Genomic DNA, 972 nt, shown 5'->3' on the forward strand with positions numbered 1-972 from the left:
AAAATAATGATTCCTATTACTTATATGATCTTATGATATAATTTAGGAAATTACCCATGAAATTTTAGAGGAACACTATTGTAGTTTTTAGGTACTACTATGTACCTTTGAGGTATTAATATGGACCTTTTAGATACAAATTTGTACCCCAGTGACAGCTCGCGTACCTTTATTTCTGAGAGTGTAGACAGCGTGTATGGGTACGATATTTCATTAAAAAAAATTGCCATCTACTGGCCATACATGCATTTTTCCAGATCAGTGTAAACATTGTGTTATGTTAGGTTTTAAGTATTTATCTTTGGTGTGCAATTGACCAGACTATCATGCAGACCTGATGTGTCACGGTTAATGTGGATCAGAAAGGACCCACTCAGAATATTCTAGACCTATAACAAGTCCCATGAGCCCCCCAGACATTTCAATGCATTGGCAAGCACCCACAAGACTTTGGCATTGTAGCAGGTACTGCATGATCAAGCACCACTCACATTTGTGCAATGTACAGAACTGAACAACTCCCCAAAGGAAGAGCAAGAACCGACCAACTGTCATGTGATTTTTGTGTATTTGCATCCATACATGATCTGGCAGCGCTGCTCTCTCCATCACACCCCCATAACTGGATGCCCAAGACTGACAGTCGGGTTGTCTGTCCTCATGGGGCTTCCATTCTGACCTGCCAAACCCAGAACACACAGTCCTCCTCTCGCCCCTACCTGAAACACAGTAGGACAAAAGCGGCACAGATGGCCAGCACTCTCTCCATCCCCCCCTACCTCCCCCCTCCCAACCTCTCTTTTTTCTCTCAATATGACCGCTTCCCTCTTCAATCGTATCACAACAAGCCTGACATTCAACACCGCCCTTAGGAGTAAGCTTTTATCTGTCCTTCTTGAGAACGGTAGGATTTGAAAGCTAGGCGCTACTGCACTTCCTACCTGCCTGCTGACACCAATTCAAGCAAATGCA

Source organism: Danio aesculapii, chromosome 10, assembly GCF_903798145.1.
Source record: "Danio aesculapii chromosome 10, fDanAes4.1, whole genome shotgun sequence".
In the NCBI taxonomy this organism is placed as follows: Eukaryota; Metazoa; Chordata; class Actinopteri; order Cypriniformes; family Danionidae; genus Danio; species Danio aesculapii.